Source organism: Agelaius tricolor, unplaced genomic scaffold (genome assembly GCF_023055355.1).
Source record: "Agelaius tricolor isolate 1412-34295 unplaced genomic scaffold, bAgeTri1.0.p SCAF_2, whole genome shotgun sequence".
NCBI lineage: Eukaryota > Metazoa > Chordata > Aves > Passeriformes > Icteridae > Agelaius > Agelaius tricolor.
The window spans coordinates 58,358,991-58,378,300 of NW_027269262.1; the positions used below are offsets into that span (position 1 = coordinate 58,358,991).

Genomic DNA, 19,310 nt, shown 5'->3' on the forward strand with positions numbered 1-19,310 from the left:
ATAAATATTTCTTTTTATGCAAGCATACTTAATTTCCGAACACATATTAGTGACTTACTGAATTTAGGCCCAGAATTTGCAGGTTTATGCAAGAATTATTGACTTGTGACAAATCTGTGCTGCAACCTTCAGAGAAAGCCAGAGCTTTATGAAAGCTGAATTTATGGTTCATTTATGTGACTAGGCACTCCTAGGGAAGTCAGTAATTTTACTTCAGTGATATGCTGCCATTAAGTCAGAATCAGCCCAAAAAGATTTTTGGAAGCCATTTATGTATCAGCACATGAACATGCAGAGAAGCAAATACTTGAAGTAGGAACCCCACAAGATATTCCCTTAAGGGGAATATTTCCTGTCCAGAAATAGGAAGAATATTTTCCATATGCAGATATAATGCAAATTCCCTTTCATTTTTTAAAGAAAAACAAAGAGTCAATTTTATTACTTGAGAAATAAAACCATCCAGATTTTTTTCGCTACAAAAATGGTAAGCTAGTTAAGAGTTAAAAAGCATGGATCGTAACCTTTGAAAGTTTCCCCAAAGCTGCACAACTACTGATGGGGTGACATGAAAAGCCATTTCCCTTATAATGAGATACCAAGCAGATCTGTCTTCTTTTAAAACCTGGCATTTAAAAATACATTTACCTCTATTATGTACTGGCCTAACCTGCACAGGCTATTTCTTGTGACATATTACCAGAGCAGATGTTTTAGACAACCTGCTGGCATAACTGTAAAGAATGAACAATGTTTTTTGTTTTTTCTTTTTTAATTTTGACAAACTCTTGCAAAAGTTTATTTTCCAGTATTTTAACACAGGTTTGTCCAAGGATTTCTTATGTAAATTGCCTATTATTTTTCCCCTACTGTGCAACTGAGTAGTGTAATATGAAGAAATGGGAAAAAATGGACACCCTGATGACTTTTTTTCACAGGACATCTGCTCACCTTACCCAGATCTTTTGCAGCCAATTTGTCTAAGACCATATGGATGAGATCAAATTGAAGAGAACTGGGGGGAGGGGAGAATGCAGAGGAAAAAACAGGGGCTAGAAAGGAAGAATAAAGGAAAATATAAGAAAGAGATGAGTTTGATAAAATGATATTTTAAAGAAACAGCACCCCCACACACATTCCCCCACTGAGAAAAACATCACTGACAGAAAATAAAAAAGAAGAAAGTTATGATTTTATGTTTTTTAGTTACTGCATATCAGCTCTAGGTTAAAACTTCATGTTATTATTGAATAACAAGATACTTTGTTCAGAGTAGCTATTACAGTCTTTCTACTGTCATGACCTTTCCTATAGCTTAATAACAGGATCTCAAACTGAATCTCTTTAATATTTCATTAAATTGTTTAAAATATAAATACAGAGCATTATGCTACAGAATATATTTGTCCTTTTTACCAAGAGACGGTATATTTCTGTATTCATGAAGAAATGACCTTCAGGATTTGGAAGAAGGTCTTCTCTGTTTCATAGCTCCCTATTCCATTTTATTAGGTTTTTTTCAGGCTGTACAGAAATATGAAATTCATCTCATCATCTCTAACAAATGTATGATCAATCAGGGAGATGCAAAATCATCTAATGTTTATATTAGGTTGCTGGCACAAGCAATCACCCTTAATGACTTAGTAATGCCACAGTAAGCTGTGCATATGCTCAAGTATTTTCATGTGTGTTTCTGATATTTATCTTTAGATGGTTATGGACCCAATCCTTGGGATAGTTATGTGGGTTCTTAGACTGAAACAACTTGGAATTCTGTGGCCAGCTTAAAAACTTAAAGTTAAGTATGTGCTTTACTGTTTATAGAACAAAAGCATGCCTTTGTTTAAGATGTATCATAGATATAACAGCTGTGTAAAAGAAAAAGAATCAAGCAATATTTTGACAGAAGAGGAAGAGTTTACTAGGCAAGAATAATGAAAAAATCAATGCAGAGGTTTCAGATTCCCATTGAAATCAGGTTTCAGTTCTTGGTAGGACATGAAAAATGATTTTAACATTATTTTGCAAATAATTAAGGAGTGCAAAGATGCGTTACATTAGTTTGCTTTTGGTTTTTTGTTAAAACTGATCTAACAGTTAAAAACACTCAGCTGCTGCACAGCCCTGTGTTCAGCTGCAGTACTGTCTTTGTGTGTCTAATGCCTGAAACACAGCTCTTGGGTTTTGAAGGAAGTAGAGTTCTCAAAGGAGAAACTACCTAGCAAAGCATTCAGGTTTATGACGTAAGCACACTCTTGCCACTTGCAGTTGTCACCTATTACATCAGTTGGGCTACTGGAAAATGTAATATTGAAAGACTGGCCAAAAGAACTACCCAATATGCTGTATAATTAAATTAATCTCCTGGAAGATTTCTTGTAAACAAGTGTGATGGTGTCCTGGCCTACTAAGCAAGACGGGTAAGGAGCACTGTTTTCAATTGCATAATTTGCTGATCTCGTTTTTTGATTCATGCTTCTTTATGAAGAAAAGCAGAAGGGACAAAGTGATCTTCAGGCTTCTAAATTTTGTACTTATTTCAACTATTTTCCATCCATTTTCATCTATTTGAGTTTTCATTTATTAAAATCACCAGAAACTGATAGCAGAGGGAAATATCTCCAATGGAGGTCTGCTCCTTTGCAAAAAAGCTGAAGACATGACTCTTTTGACAAAGAAAAACTCCTTTTCCAGGTTTTGTATGCAGGCTTCTTTTGGCCAATACCTTCTTTTTGTTGGAAGTTCAGTGTTGGAAGTTCAGCCCCATCTACCTTGGGGCTGGCCAAACTTCCACAGACTTCAGCAGCAGCACCAGCTTAAGCTCTTTCTGTCCACGTTTGTCCTCCACGTTTGCCCCTCATCTTCTGTTCCTGCCCTGACCCCTCTCGAAGGGGAGCAGAGCTGGAAGGCCACTTAGCAAGATGATCACATGGGGAAAAAGGTGAAAATAACCTGGTAATTTTAACAGGCACCAATTCTCTGGTCTGGTTCACTGTGGAAACTCTTGAGATGGAGGTCTGTGTCTTCTCCCAAGTACAAGCAATAGGACAATAGGAAAAGGCTTCAAGTTGCTCCAGGGGAGACTTAGATTGCATAATAGTAAAATTTTCTCCCCCAAAAGGATTTTAATCATTGCAACAGGCTTCACAGGGAAAGTGCTGAGTCACTGTCCCCACAGGTATTTAAAAGACACGTAGATATGGCAATTAGAAACATGGTTTAGTGATGGACCTGGCAGTGTTAGGTTAATGCTTGGACTCTATCATCTTACAGGTCTTTTCCAACCCAAGTAATTCTATGATTCAATGAACAGAGGAGGCATCTGGGAGGAGGAAAAAACAGCTGAAAGTGGGGAGAGAGCCAGAATCCACTGAGCAGGTGTTGATGCTAATAGAAATGACCCTTGAAAAAGGCTTTCTTCTCTGCCTGTCTCTCCACCTTAGTTCTTATAGCCAAAGCAGTACTCAGGCAAAAAACCTTCACAGGGCACCTGAATTTCTGAGTGACATTGGATTTGCCTTTGTTCTTTAGTAAAAACAGCTGCTTAACTGTCTTTTAGAGCTATCTGAAAAGGGCTGTGAAGAAATCTTCTAAATTAATCTTATATGAGAATGCTTCAAGAGAATCAAATAACAATTAGAAATATGTTAGGGCTGTCTTTGAGTTTTTGTTTAGCTTAATATCATTCTGTAAAGTAGATGCAATACCAGAAAAGAAAAATAAAAAAGAACAGTTTTCTTATCTAAGCTCCATGAATGTTCATGATATATATTGCAAACATGGGTTTAGATGACTGTATAATCAATACATTTCAAAGAGAATGATACAAGAAATTGTGCTTTTTCTAATTGCAAAAAAGTTTCCTTAACCAAATACAGTATACAGTATGTTATACACACTGTACATGATCAAATGAGCAAATAGGAAATATGATCCAAAAAGTGGGATGCCGGCTAGAAAAACAATCAGACATGAGAATAACACAAGGAACCATTCCAGATGTAGGGAAATGAGGCTAAACAGTGTTTTGGGCAACAGTGGCAGCTGAGGGGATTTTTACAGCTGTGTTCAGATTGGAAAAGTGTTATTTATCACGTGATAAATTCACAGAGGGTCTACAAATGAAATGTACTAAACCTTATGGCAGCTTTAACTCCTTTTCATAAATGCACACTAACCATTAAAAAAGAATTTAGGGAACAAAATAGCACATTGGTTAATTAGGTGGGGGTCCTTTTCCCATCTTCCATGAAGAGTAATTTCTGAGAGTTGCAAACTTCATTGTCATATGCTGTGTTCACGTTACTAAAAGAGGGTGGTAGTGAATGCAAAATACTTATATAGCACAAATATATTGATAGAAAATCACCTCCAGACATTCCATGCAAAATAAATACACTGGTGGACTGGTGTGTTCAATAGGTCTTTTGAACACAGAATTAATTTCACTGCATAACTGGGTATTTTTGTCAGCTGTTATAAATGATCAAATCGGAAGCCAAATTTATAAGAAAATTTAGCAAAGATTTATTAGATCGTCGGCAAAATAAAATTTAGAAAAACAACCACCACAGCCAAGAGTCAGCGTCGAGCCTGGGTTTCGGCGCTGGGTGAACAAATGGACCTGACCTCCCGAATGTCAGAGTCTCCCCCTGTTCACCCCGACTGCTTCTTGAAGGGAGCTTATACACAGTTTATTCTGCCTGGGGCAGAAATGACCAAATGTTCCTTTGTGTCCCTTCACATGCAGAACTGGGGCCATAATGTGTCCCTTCACATGCAGAACTGGGGCCATACGTGTGCAGGGTTAGACAAAATCGGGTTCCAGGTGTCTAGATGATGTCAGAGCACTCTGGAGAAGTTGGTATTCACATGTAAAGGGTGGCTAAAGGGTGGCCCTGGTAGTAGATGCAATGTCCAATGAGCAGATCACTGTTGAGTGGCACCGACATTCCAGGGAAGTCATGGCCCAGGAAGGTTCCATTCACACGTTAACAGGCTTGTTATTATCTTAATGTTATCGGGAACTAATTGAATGAAAATAAGACTCTGCTCCCAGCCGGGGTGGTCAAAAGACATAGCTTGGATTTTACAATATTTTATACATAAATAGCATGAATTATCTCTACCAAATACTACATCAGCCCAAATACTTATTTAATAGTCCCAAAATAGCCTAATGAAAAAGATTTTGAGTCAAATATTACTTCCTCTTGATATTCAGCACTAAATAATTAGACATTTTAGAAATACCAAAGGAAGGTAGTAGTAAAAACTTGCTGATGTGAGTGGGAGCTCCCCTATTTGTTTGAAAGGACTCAAGACAATTGGATACTTAACATTTTAAAAGTGTGAACTGCAGCTCCCACACACCTTCACTCCTTTGTGGACAACATGCTTTTGAAAAACATCACAGTCTTTCATCTTAGTTTTGTCTTCTCCACCCCCTTACCTCCACCTGCCACCTTCAATTTTTTGTACTAAAATGATCAATTGTTTAGACCAATATATTCTGAAATGTGTTTAAAGCTGTCAGAACCAAAATGCCCTAGTTGCACTCCATGGCTCACCAGTCATGCTTTTTATACTGTTGGGGTGAATCCACTGATGCAACTCCTGAAAGAGGTTGGAATGGCTCAAAATATCATTATTGAAAAGGCATTTCTGTCAAGAATTCACTTCCTCTACAAAAATGTGGACAGAGTTTGATAGATCTGCATAAAATTACTTTGGAAAGTATCTGCCCATTCTGGGCTGGAAGGAACTGCAGCTCAAAAAGATGTTAGGGAAAAGCAAGTCTGCCAACAAAATAGCTGCTGCTGTTGGACACCAAGAAAGCATAAAGCAGAGCTGTGGGTGAAATCCAGTTGACTGAAATATTCTGAAATTCAGTATAAATTGTATGTAAATTAAAGACATAATTTGACTGTACAGGGAAGAGAGGAGGTCAAGCACTACTTTCTGAGTATTTGTGAGGGTTTAAATCAGTGTTTCTCCATAATGGTAACTTTTTGCCCTCTCATACTGTTTTAGGAAATAATTCAAACTACAAAACTACTCTGAAACTGGCATGCAGATTTTATGGCTAGAAATATATATATAGCCAGCTAACATCTAACATGTCCTTCCAAGCTTTTTGTCTCTGCTAGTACTGGAATATTTTTCATTAAATGATTTTTCATAACAGTAGGAATTATTACTGTGTTTATTAGCTGGAAGATAGGTAGATAAATAGTAGTGCTATTGGGTAAGTATATAAAGTGTTTGTGTCATCTCTTGATTCTTGCTTCTCTACAGCCAGAAACTGATTATTAATACTGCACAGGGAAAAGCTGCTGAATAGCTACCCTATCTGATATGGAGAGACTTTAAAATTGGACTGCTGAAAACTCCAGCTGAGTGGCAGTAAGCTGCCTTAACTGTACAATGGTACAATGGGCTAAATATCAGAAGATTTTAAACTCTTGTAGTCTTCTCTACACCTGTACCTAAGTATGTGTCAGGTTTCCTCAGCTGTTTTGGGTCTTCTTTTTTTTTGGATTTGGGTTGATTTTTTGCTTGATGTTTGCTTGTATTCCTTTTTTTCTGTTTTTTTAGAGGTTTGTTTTTTTTTTTGTTATTGTTGTTGTTTTTTGGTAGTTTTTAGTGCATTTTTTGGTTGTTTATATTTTTGGATGGTTGGTTGGTTTTTTTGGATTTTTTTTGGGGGGGGGGGGTGTTGGTGGTGGGAGAAATGTCTGGCCTCTGTAGCATTTGTCAAAACAGAAATAGCATGGTAAAGTTTCCTCTTGTTTTCTGTAGTCAGGAGAGCTGCCAAAATGAGCTGACACAAGTACAGCACTGTCTTCTCCCTACATATGTCTTGGGTCATGAGGCATAGCAGCATTTGAGCTTCAGAATGGTGCTTGAAGAGCATGCTTCACAGGGACATGAGCATGTAAGTAGGATGACTTAATTTTAGTGCATATGCAAGAGTATCTTTCCTCCCTTGTGAGCAGTTTTTCATTAAAGGAAATTATTAGGTTCTTATTATTTATACATTGTTTTCCATTGCTTAGGGAGATTTTCCTGTAATCTGCCTCACACTCTGAAGGATTGTAAAATAACTTTCTGTCCATTAAGTAATTGGCTTAATGCAACAAACAGAGAATGAAAGAAATCATGTGTGCAGGAGGCTCTCTGTTGACTTTTATTCTCTTTAAATTCAGACAACAATCTCTTCTGGCCTCATTGCTGTTTAAAAGCTTTTGAACATTTTTGGCTGGAAAACAAAAGAAAAGCAGGAACAGGGAAAAAGAGAGCCATGCAGTATGTTTTAAGCTAATGGAGCACCCCAGGGAGCTTGTTCTAGAGAGACTCTCCATAAAGGCAGCAGCAGGGATGGGGAGAATCTCTGTCCATCTCCCTATATCCAGTTGGGTTTACATGATGATGGCTTGATGATAAGCTAAAGAAGGGTGCTTTTGACCAATTATGTAATATTAACTCTACATATGACTATAAGGACTCAGATTTATTCTGAAGTAAATGGCTGACCGTAGAATTTTTTTTTCAAAATTCATAGCAGACACAATCTTACCACTTTATTCAAGTCCAGTAGCACCTAACTCCTGGAAACCAGTGGAATTTTGTGTTAGGTGAGATAATAGTTGAAAGATTGCAAAATAGGAAACTAGCTTTTACTGAAAGAGGCATTTCTGCCATCACCCTACCCTAATGTATCTCCCTTACTGTCCAAAGTGTGACTGAAGGTTGAGAAAATCCTACACAGGGGAGGTGTTATGGCACAGACAGCTCATGCCTTTGTGCCCCTGTCTAGTTTCCACATGACTCAGCATCTGCCTGGTCATGATATGAGTTTGAGTCCTTAAAAATCACTTGCATGAACACATATTCAGTTTTTTCAATCAAGTCATTACATCCAAATTGTATTAGGACCATTGCTGCAATAAAATTTCTTGCAGAATTTCACCACAGTATGTTCAATCTGGATGCTCTATTTGAAGGCTATTCTATATAATAGTTACTAAAATGCCTGTACTACAGATAAAAAGACATGAAAATATTGGCTCACGAACACTGGGATAGAGCTCTTGATTGTGCAAAATACAGACTGCAATGTGTTCTTTTTTTAGGTGTTCTAAAAAAACCCAGGAAAACAGGATGTATTGACAATAAAAGTCATTTGGGAATTTTTAATGGAATATTTTTATCTGCAAATGCAGATTTAATGGTGTTAAGGAACATGCTGTTTCAATGATAATTTCATCAAATAGATACTCTCATTTAGATTAAAAATGAATATGATGTTAAGAAACAGCAACAAAGATAATAATTTAGTCCTAGGAGCCTGCTTTCCATAAAATGTCATTAGAAATGGACTTTTATAAAGGGTAAGTCAGAGCAACAGCTCAACACGTGTGCTTTAAAGACCTCAGCATCTTTTTCCCATGGACACAATAATCAATAAAATAGAGAACAAGGCAAAGATGGAATCAGTCAGAAACCTCCAGTCATCCTGTGCAACAGGCAAGTATCCTAACCCTGCTTATGGGCTTGGTTCCATTCTGTTAGCTAGTTAGCTATTCAAATTATTTCACTGGATTCAATTGGTAGACAACCATTTCCAGAACAGTTCAAAAGGTTACAGTTAAGTCAGGTATTTGTGAAATGAAAGGCTAAAGATCAAGACTTTAGTTTCAACAAGGAAAAACAGCGTGACATCAGTAATTTTGGCTGGTTGTTTGAGCCTCTCACCTCCTGAAATGACTTCTGAAACCCCTTTTTTTTTTCTGCTCAATAGGAAAATATTAAAATTTGTAGAAAATCCTTTTCTGTTCCCTTTCTCACTTCTCTTCCCTACCTTTAGTTTTCACTAAGAAAAAAAACCTTAACGCCTCTATGTAGAGATAGAGCAGATTTATGAAAGTTTTGGGTTTTTTTAGCTTGATAACTGCAAGTACAATGCATGTCTCTGTATTTATGTATATGTGTGTATCTGTAGAGCTGAAGCATGTAGGAACTGAAAAGATTATTTTAATGAACAGTTTCTCACATTTACCATTCCTCACAAAACAACCAGACAATGAAATACCATGGAAAGAGAGAGTGGACTGAATAAAGCTGCCATTGTGTTCAATAACAAAAAGTTTAGAGTAAGAATAGTTACAGTAGAAAGTCATGTCAAAGAATATAAGGGACACAATAGGTAAAATAGTGAATTGTACTGATAAGAAAAAATGAAATATTATTTTTCTTGTAGTAAGCAGGAAGCGAGTCTGAGACCAAAATCTTGCATGTATTAAGACTCTGGAATAGATATTTCCAGCTTTTGGAGACCAATTCTACCTAATGTACTAGTCTAATTAAATTCTGAAATCCATAAAATACTAGAAAGTTAAAACCAGTAGCGAATTAGAGCCTGGAAAGTCTTCCAGAAGGGATCTGTGTGCTTTACAATAATAATAATGACAAAAAAAAATAATGTTACACAGTGTGGAACTCTTTGATCTCTGGATACAATGAGTGCAAGACATGGCCAGTGGAGCATCTAGTCACTACTATGAAACACTGCACAATGGTGGTCACAGTGTCTGACTGGCTGTGGGCACTACAAAATTATCTGTGAAATGCAGAGAGACTCTTTAAAAGATCTTTCCAGACAAAAATTATTTCAATCCCTTAGATGAAAATTGGTTAATATGCTGAAAGCTAGCATCTTGTTCAAATTAATATTTTTTTACCAGAGTAACTGTGGACGTTCTCATTACTCAGATAAAATGTCATCTCTTTTTCAAAAGCTCTTAAACTCCTGAGTGCACTGATATTTCATGACAGCCAGTTCCACAGGTTAATTGCAGATGGTGCAAAAGTGTACTGCTTTTCTAGTTCATCAGAACTTTTTGTTCTTGCATTGCTAGAGGATGAATAGAAGCTTCTTATTGACCTTCTTAACAACATTTGTTGTTTTAGCTGAATCAAATATATTTCCTCTGATTTGTTTGTTTGGGAGGTTTTTTCTGTTGTTTTTTTTTTTTTTTTTTTTTTTTAATTAAGCAGATCAAACAACCTTGATTTCTTCAGTTACTTAGAAATTGCATGTGGTCTGTAACCATTTTCATCATCTGCCTTTGAATACGATTTATTTCTTCTAGAACCATAACACAATGACCGAGATTCTGGTACCATTATCCCAATATAAGTTCTTGACACTTCATTTTTAAGGCCAGATTTTTGCCAGTGGTACAAATAAGAGACACTATTGATGTTAAAACATCTTCTAATACTTACTTTTGTCTCTTCCCTGAGGCTTCTATTCCTTTGAGAGGGTAAGGTGTAATTGTCATTAAGCTTCACCATCTCCTTCAGGATATTTTTGAATCCATCAGTGAGTACAAATAAGGTAAAGAATTCCTTCCACTAAACATTATTTGCCATTTCTCACAATTTGCATGAATTAATACTCACTGCCCCAATGTTATATTTTTTCTGAAGTTTTATGTGTTTATTTATGGACTGTGAGCCCAGCTTTTTTTTTTCCTTTCTCTTTCTCTTTTCACTCAAAAATCTATTTAAAATCTTCCAAATATATTATTTATGCTAACTTTTGTGGTTCATCCTTTAGCCAAAGCAAAACTTGCCTAATTAACTAATTTTTGTTTTCATTAAAAATCTAAGTCATGCTTAGAAGTCTACATTTTAACTAGCAGACATTTTTAAAATAATAATTTAATAACAAAATAATTTGCATAGTCAACTCTAAGTTAAAATTCATTGTGTTTATTTGCAAATACTGCATGGATTTGTACTCAGATAACTGTACAAGTATGTGGGATTTAATTCTTTTTGGATAAGTATACTAGATTTGGCTGTAGTGGAGATAATTTTCTTTATTTTAGCTCCTACTATGAGGAGGAGTTTTGCCAGATTGCTGTTGCTCAGAATGGATGTTCATCTACCAGTAGTGAGCAACAGATTTTTGTGCCCCTTGTTTCTTTCTGTTTTGTTTTGTCTTTTTTGAGTATTAAAACATCTTAACATAACACATGAGTTTTCTCACTTTTGCCCCTCCTATTCTCTTACATCTCACTGCAGAGGGAGAGAGATAAAAGCTGAGTGGTGTTTGGCTGCCTACAGAGTTAATCCACAGCAGAAAGCATTTCAGAAAACCCTACAATCATCAGACTTGTAAACAATAAGTTACAGGTATAAAATGTGGGTGCACTGCCTATCACTTGTCATGCAGGGTTGCTTCTTGTTTATGAGATTTTTAGAACCTTCAAGGCATTAGGCAATCTTCAGAATAAGCTGATCAAATAAATGATGGTTTTGTTTTACAGAAGTAAAGGAGACAGACATGTTACAGTGAAGATTTTCAAGGGTGAGCCAAAACATCAATTATTACTGTATCTGAGTGTTAACTCTCTCTGAAATCTACTTTCTTTAAAGGATGGAGCTTAAGATCTGTCCTCAAAGCCTAAGCCATCCAATATTTACTAATAATGGGAAATTTGGGGCAATTGGCTGGCAGACCTGTCACAAGAGTTCTGATCTCCTTGTCCTTGGTTGCATGCTATCACAGTGATGTGGCTGCCATTTTATCAAAAGATTTCCCAATTTCAAGTGGCTCTTCAGAGAGCTCCTGACTCACTCAGAAAGCAGTGAGTGTTACCCAGCCAGCCCACAATATTTCCTTCATCTTCACAGCCACATCTCCTCCTACTCTTCTTTTTTTTCCCTCTCTTTTTTGTCTTTCCTTCTCTTAGTCTTACTCAATCAAGATGAGCAGGTCATCACAGCACACGTGACAACAGCTGCATGTGTATTTATTTAGAAAAGTATTTAAAAAGCAAGTTCATCCCATGGGTTCTTTCTGTCTGTTTATAATGTATATATGGGCAAAATGTAAGAGTATTTTAAATAGCATAAGGTATAATTTCATATGAAAGCTGATAGCCGAGACTGAACGTACTGTGCCTGTTTTTTTCACAGGACAACCAGTTTGCTCAATACCACCATGTTGCCAATTGTACTTTAAAGAAGAAACTGCATAAGACTATCAGATATTTCAGAAAATATCCTCTGATATCAATAAATGGTTCCTGAAAAGCAAAGGCAGCATATTGCCCTCAGGGTAAATCTTCACCTGATAACAATGGTCCCATTATCACTGGGTGCAGCTCAAGAGTGATGGGGTAGCTCCTATGTCAATGAAATGAATTCCACGTATTGTCATATCTTTCAGGAAGATATTTCATATATAACTGAGCTATTGAGCCCTCTCCCTGCATTGTAGACAAAACATACTGTATTGCAAATATAACCTACCCTTCACATTCCAGCAGAAAATGTAGTAATGAAGTTTTCAGGAAAATATTTATTTTGTGTACTACAATGTATTCTGAGAACAAGAGATTTCCTGAGTAATTCATTATATAAGGAGCAGTCACCCAGAACCATTTGCAGACAATTGGTTATGGATTTCTGGTAGCTGAATTGCAATCTCATAATTTTAAAAGTGCCTATAACACTAACGTTATATATTAGTCTGATCATATAAATTACTTGCATTGTATTTTAACAACATAAACGAAATTCTCAAATGGTTGCAAAAAGCTTCCATTATTAAATTTTAAAGAATTGTATGGATTTAATGAAAAATGAGAAGCTAGAAAAAAATTTGAGTTACTAAATTTAATTTAAAGCAAAATCACAGGTAGGCTATGCATCTGAAACTTCTATTAGTTGAATATGTTGAATAATAGTACCATAAAGCCTATGCAACTGCAATGCAAACAATAAAATATGATCACTAGTTTAGTATTCACTGTTCTGTAGTTAAAATATTGTTAGCCAAATACACACACAGTGGAAGGAGAGGAGTTCACTCTTCCAAAAATGCATTCTGCTTGTTCTCTAAAGCTGCTCATACTTCATAATGTCAGAGTTTATATATATTGCACAGTTAGAACAGAGGATTGAGGGCAAAATGGTCCCAGCTCAGCTTTGCCATTGGTATACTTCTCCAAATCAAGTAGAGGTTTCTACAACCTATAAGTGACAATGATTTTTGGTGGAAAATATACTAGACAGGGTGGTGTAAAAAAAATTTAAAAGGGCAGCTTGAATTCTAGGGTCATTTGTTAAATTTTGAACTTGTTTTTGTAACTCAGCAAGAAATATTTAAATACTCTGAAAGGCAAGAGGGCTTATGTTGCATTCCTGCCACTACAGTTTTAATATCTGAATTGGGACATATTTCAGGACTACAAAAGAAGAAGGCAGATGGCCTTCCTCTTTTGTTTAACCTGTACAGATAATGGGTGGCTTGATATGCACATCTCGATCGTTCAGGAGCTGGACTTGCAGGATCATCTAGACTGAGAATTTGACTGGACTCTATCAAAACACTTCTACTGTCTGCATACCCATCTTCCCTATCCAGACAATCAGAGCTCAGGGAAAGGGTGATGTATGGGACCCCACCACTAAATGGAGAGGGATTGGAGCTGAAGCTTCAATATGTAGAGACCCAAAAGGCAGGAAGCAGTTCTGGGTCCTTCAGCTAACATATGTGCATTATGTATTTAAACATGACAAGCAAAAAAAGAACAGATTTCAGTTATTGAATCATCCTCTTCAGGTGGTGATAAGGTGGTGAAGAAATAAGATGGTCACATTCCCATGTTGTCCCATATAAAATGTATGTGAAGAAACCTCCTCCTTGAGTTGTACGGCTCTCTTATGACTATGGCAATTTTATTTAGGGAGTTCCAACTAGACCTTAGGCTGATGAAAAAATCTGGAGAAAGAAGTATGTCTTCAGAAAATGACTCACCTGATCCTTGACAGTCATGCAACAGAGGCATACCATGTGCAGGGATGGAGAACAATACAAAATCAGATATGCTGATGTTCATACAATTTCCTTGAAGAGGGTTAAGATGATTATCTGTGAAGCCAAGAAGTGACTGTGAGGTTGAGTCATCAGTGTGAGTCCTGAGTAGAAAGTGTGCCAAGAGAGAATTCACCAGAAATATGTTATGCCATATTTACTTGAAAGCAGATCAGACAGGCTTGTTGCCTTTGAGGGTGATGATGAATCTATTGTATCTAGAAAAGGTATGCTGCTGAGGACCATTCTCAGAACTATTGAAGTAGAAATGGAAAGACAAGAGTTTAAACAGACTTGATTATTTTTTGAATGATTCTTATCATAAGGCTGAAAACCAGAATAATATGATTAAGACAACTAATTTGGTATATAAGTTTTTTTGGGGAAAATACAGTGTGTTAGAGCAAGATGGTAAACAGCGCCTACTTTTCCTAAACAACTGTCATTCAATGAATCTTTGTGAAGCAAATTCAGCCGAAAATGGTACCAAAGCTGTTGCTTGTGCTGGCATAGTGAAGACTGTTTACAGTTTGCTTTGTAACATTCCAAAAAGCCAAGACACCCTGCAGAGTCACACTGGAAACTCCCTGCAAGGGCTCTCTGGTGCAGGATAGACAGATTGTGTTAATGGTGACTGATCCTTCACAGCTCGTTTTCCAGGCATCAACACAAATTTAGAAAAGCATTTAGAAAAATCTAAAATTAAAAATGACTAGGACATGGAAGGAAGTAGATGAAGCTATAAAACAATACTCTTGCATATACAGCATGCTGGTAGCCATTAACTGAAGGAACTGAATGATTCAAGAAATACTTATGATGCAGAAGTGGAAAGTCTGCAAAACTTGATATGTGAACTGGAAATCATAAGCAACAGTTCTGTGGGGGTATTCTGAGCTACAATCAACCAAAAAGAAGAAGAAATAAGTTTCAGATTAACACTATAACTGACAGAGGAGCCACAGTTTATTTCATTTACACATATAATCACACAGTTTTTCAATTAGTACACAGTTTATTTCAGTCCTTCTAAGACAGTCACCCAACTTTTCAGCTGTTTGTGGAAACCTTTTGTGGTTTTCAAGACTATGTATTTATGGCCTGTATTGAAATTTTGCTTCTCCAGAACAATCTGTATATGTTTGAGCTGAGTCAGGAAATTTTTTGCCTTAAGGCAAACAAAGTCAATTTTGGAGTGTGTTATCATGTATTTTCACATAATTAGACTGTGTGGGATTTTAAAAAATAATTGATACAGATACCAGTTATTTTTTCATACATTGACAGCCACAGCTGCATCTCTTTACCGTCACTGAGCAAATTCATCATCAAAAGCTCTTACACTTGCAAGTTAGTTCAGGACAGATTGCATTATACTAATGAAACATTTTTCCTGAAGAGTGACATAAGACTGAAGTAAAAGATCAAATATAGGGCCTTAACATTTCCTTTTCTCTGGCAGCCATGGAGAACAAAAAAGTGATGGTGATGGTAGAGCACAAAGGCAGATGGGATCATTTGGGTTTTATCATGCTAAATCTGATATTACTAGGTGAACTTAGGGTCTGTAATGTTGAAACTTTGAGACAAATTACAAACATAGATGGGCCCAAACATGGCCCTGTCCTCAAAAATCTACAAAAGATTGTCATAAAGAAAAGAGAAGAAGTTGGTTCTTCTACACAGGAAATAAATCATTTTTGCTAGTTTTTGTTAGTGGGGAGCCAGAATGTTGACAAGGAAGAGAAGGGAAGTTTTTTGTGCATATAAAATGGTGAAAATGCATGAGGATGGCTCTGCCATCCCAGAAAAGTTAAAGAGCTTGGAAATATAAATCAAGATGTTTGTCTACTTTTTTTTTTTAGTTCCTGAAATTAGGATTCTAAGTACTTTTTGATTCCTTCTTTTTTGCACTATTTCTTTTTACCTCTCATCATGTGTTTTTCAACAATTTTACTTTTTAACTGGCTTATTTCGATACTTTGGTCTCTGGACTAGGTTCAAGTCTTCTGGACATTTCATCTGACCTGAGCCTACTTCCATCTGTGGAATACTTAAAGATGTCTTGGCCAACCTGCATGCACATGGTGTAAAACCTGTGCATCTCAGCGGGCATCTCAGATCTGGGGCTGGGAGGTATCAGGCATGCTCTTCCTCATGCAATGCCTGCAAATTGTTGTTTCCATGGCTCACAACCCTCATATATCATTTAAAAAACCAAGCGGATATGCTGGTAATATTCAACAGCAGTGGCCTAACTTCCTGCTTAATTCTGTCTATAGGTTTTAGTGATTGCCTGGTTAATTTTCCCACATCTATTTTTTTTTCCCCAAAACTTCAAAGAAATGCAATCATCATGCTTTTTGATTGAGAAATACATAGCTTATATGTCTTTTCATCCAACAAGATGTTACTGCTATGATGACCAATAGCACCCACAAGCCCATTTGTGTTGTATTTGGGACACAAAAATACTTTTATTTGTCTTTTTTATATGTAGATACATCTTTGACACATGAGTTCATTCTAATTATAGCTTCCTAGTCTTTGTGATATCATCATTACTCCTAGTTCCTTTGTAATAAGGATGTATCAGAAAAAAACATACTTGTCCTCCAGGAAACAGATTTCTGATTGACTGAGCTACAACAGTAAGGTCTTTCATTTGGTGAGCATTTTGATCTGCACACTTACCATTCCACTTGAGTAGAGATAGCCTTGAAGGCAAACAAAGATTCCCCTAGTAGATGGTGGCAGATGCGATTTCCAACTGGCTTCCAAAGACGCTTTACACTCTGGATCCTATTTAAACATCAACCAGTGAATGTTCTGTGGCAAAACCTGGGGTTCAGACTTTTCCTCTACCAGTAAAGATACTAATAATAAGTAAGGTAAAGACCCCTGTCCTTTAGCTTGGTCTATGCCTCATTCAAAGGCTTCCCTTAATTATCTCAGCCATGACCTGGCTTCCTGCTCGGAAGTCAGAAAACCACATCCTCACTGCAGGCCCTGCTAGTTCTGCACCGAAATATTGTGTAACAGAGAATAGGCAGCAGTAAGTACTCATAGTCCTCTTTGTTATTAAATCACTCCATACAGTCATAAGACATTGTTGCTTATTTATTTGACAACTTCTATGAATTCTGGTTAATATTCTTCATGACAGGTATCAGCCCCTTATATGCTACTCTTAATCTACAGCCAAAACTACTGTTTCATCCCCAAAGCTGTGACTGGGGAAAAGACATTGCTTTTCACTGCTGTCAAGGCTTTCTCTGGTGATTGAGAGCCTGGGACAGTGCTGGAGATGGCAACAGAGCCACACATTGAAAAAAAGGCAAAGAGAGTTGAATAGCTCCTTAGTCAGACAGCATCTATTCTGTGAGAAATATCACAGGTGATCTTGTAATTAAATACTATGTCATAGACACAAAGGAACTAATTGAAAGCTTTGTAGTCAGCTAACTTAGAGCTGTAATTTACCTTACTTTGAAAAACTATTTTTTAAATATAGTTGTGTGTAGTACATCTTCAGTGAATGACACATGCAATTAATTTAATAAATCATCATTAATTCTGTAAAATGGATATACTGAAGAAAATTAAATATTTAGTTTAGGCTTGGCAAAACTTACTAGCCTGGTTTTAAAAGCCACTAAAGGCTTGTATTTCTCAGTTAATAGGAAAGATGAACAGTCAATGCCCATCAGCTTTTCTTGTTTTCTATTAAAAAAGCTATGTTTACATGGATAAGAAATGCCATAGTTATTGGATGCTTCTGACTAGCCTAGAGCACTAGAGGAAATTACTCTGCCTGGAGATGAGTTAAAGTTTGCTTTGAAGCCTAATCTAAATTTCACAACTGAATCGCCCATGGAATTGGTTAAACAAAATCTCAGTGCAAAAAGCTATTTATTTAGCTAAAGTTATTGCGAGGCCCAGAGAAATACAACTTGTGGTCTTCTCCACATCTAGTTGTCCAGATACAAAAGGCCTTGTACTGCATGATAAACCACACTTGAAGTCTTACCAAATAGTTAATTAAAATATATAAACTTCATAACATACATATTTTTATATACATTTTACTGTGCAGTGGTTTCAATTTTCAGTTAAATTAAAGAATATTAAAAGATTCAATAATATATTCATATCTGAGATAACTGAGATTTGTGCAGACTACCCTAATCTGCAACTTCCAATCTTTGTAAATTTGGCTGAAGACTAGTTAGGTTCATTATTCACAGCACATGCATCTTTATGAGTCCTCAATAATCAGAAATGCAATGATGGCTGAAGCCTGGAACCCAATCCATTGATGATGCTGAATATTCTTTCAGAGATGAGGTGCTATTAATATGAGAAGAACTATCATGGGTTACAACCTGCTTATAAGAAATACCTCAGGTCCTTTTGGACTTTCATATAGTGATTTCCAGAAGAAATTATTTAGATTACAACATCTAATTGTAATCTATTTGATTTTAAGAATCTGAGAGTCTTTATTTGCAGTGCATGAAGGGTGCTGTGTTTTAGAGAACACAGCTCAACATTTCACATCAAGGCTAACACCTTTTTTACCTTAAACACAAACCTAAAATGGTCTCTCAGGGTTTGCTTAGCAATGATGACAGAAAGCCAGTAGTTAGGCTAGTGATTTTCTGCTTGAGGCAGTGCAAGCACTTGTCAGTGAAATGTTCTAAGGGGACCTTTTCACAACCTGACTCCACTGGTTCACAGGCTCTCACAGGCGCAAGGCCAACTCCACACCATTTGATCATGAGCATACAGTTCATGTGACTGGGGAAGAAATTTAAACAGCTCTTTCAGTGAACATTTGGGTCAGAACTTTTATTACATAAATAGGCACCTGCTGCACAGAGCTGTGGCAGTGAGCATTGTAGGCATATGCTGCTATTCCAGCATCTCTTCTAGGGGAATCTCTGATCTGGCCCCATACCTGGCTGCTTCTAGCATGTGTCTTCATGGAAGACACTGGCACTGTTTTAAACTTTACATGCTTCTTTCTTCCTCCTAAACAAGTTTAGTCAACGTTTTTTTCCTAGAGCTGGAACATCTAATACAAATTATAAAAGCAAAGATCCTGCAAATCCTTTGGTGAAAATGATGGCAGCATTCCAGGTAAATATTTAAAAAACAGAAATATAATGAAAAACTTCAGACATTTCTATTCACACTTGAGTAATTTCTTGTGCTATGGATATGATCTTGTCACATTGCAGCTTGTGTTGGTGTTTACAGTCTACCCTATGAGGGCATATTTTAATTCTCCATAATTCGTGGACAATTGACCAGACAGGTCATAATGTGACCTTGATTATTTAGTGAATAGTATTGAGAAATACTTCAACTTCTGTATTATTGACTCAATCAAAAATTTTGACTCTTTATA

The 19,310-nt window shown here is 36.6% G+C and overlaps 1 long non-coding RNA gene across 1 annotated transcript in view; it reads left to right on the forward strand.

Annotated features, from left to right (window-relative positions):
• The first annotated feature begins 6,521 nt into the window (after nucleotides 1-6,521).
• LOC139586485 (uncharacterized) overlaps nucleotides 6,522-19,310 on the forward strand; it is a 64,493-nt gene continuing 51,704 nt past the window's right edge. The window contains exon 1 of the long non-coding RNA XR_011677815.1: nucleotides 6,522-6,940. This is a non-coding gene — a long non-coding RNA (uncharacterized lncRNA). The remainder of the gene's footprint in view (nucleotides 6,941-19,310) is intronic.